The sequence below is a fragment of the Alligator sinensis genome, unplaced genomic scaffold, assembly GCF_000455745.1.
Source record: "Alligator sinensis unplaced genomic scaffold, ASM45574v1 scaffold311_1, whole genome shotgun sequence".
Lineage (NCBI taxonomy): Eukaryota > Metazoa > Chordata > Crocodylia > Alligatoridae > Alligator > Alligator sinensis.
In genome coordinates, this window is record NW_005842355.1 from 504,165 (window position 1) to 504,726 (window position 562).

Consider the following 562-nt stretch of genomic DNA (forward strand, 5'->3'; position numbering starts at 1 on the left):
CCCCCCCCCCCCCACCCCCCCCACTTTGTCTCCCTCTTCTGCTTGCAGAATGGGAGCTCCCTTCTCAACACTACCTAAGTGTACCTTTTGCACAACACTGGGCACATCTACACATTCATTAATGTGCAGTAGTTACTGTGCATTTAATTTAGTGCTTGTATAATCAAATAATAAATGCACAGTAACTGGAGTTACTGCGTGTTAGCACTGGCAAACACCTTTTTAGTGACACTACTGTGCAGTAGCGTATTAGCACTGTCATGCTGTGACGCACTACTGCGTAGTATTATTAGGCTATTGCGCAGTTAGCATCTCACGTAGATGCACCCACTGACATGCAGGAATTGCATTTCTGCTGCATCAGGGAATTGCAACACTGACTCAGGGCCTGGTTCTCTGCTGAGAATAGGTTGAATTACTGGTGCTCCACAGAACAGGTACCTGGGCTGGACTCAAACTCCTGGTTCTGTAGGGACCTGCTTGGTTTCTGAGAGACCATTGTCCACACTGTAATACCACCACAAAAACATTATCCACATGGGGACCATCTCAGCTAAGGCCA

At 47.3% G+C, this 562-nt stretch overlaps 1 protein-coding gene across 3 annotated transcripts in view; it reads left to right on the top strand.

Annotated features, from left to right (window-relative positions):
• MAN2C1 (mannosidase alpha class 2C member 1) overlaps positions 1-562 on the top strand; it is a 20,837-nt gene that overhangs the window by 3,374 nt on the left and 16,901 nt on the right. The gene's annotated exons all lie outside the window — the stretch shown is intronic.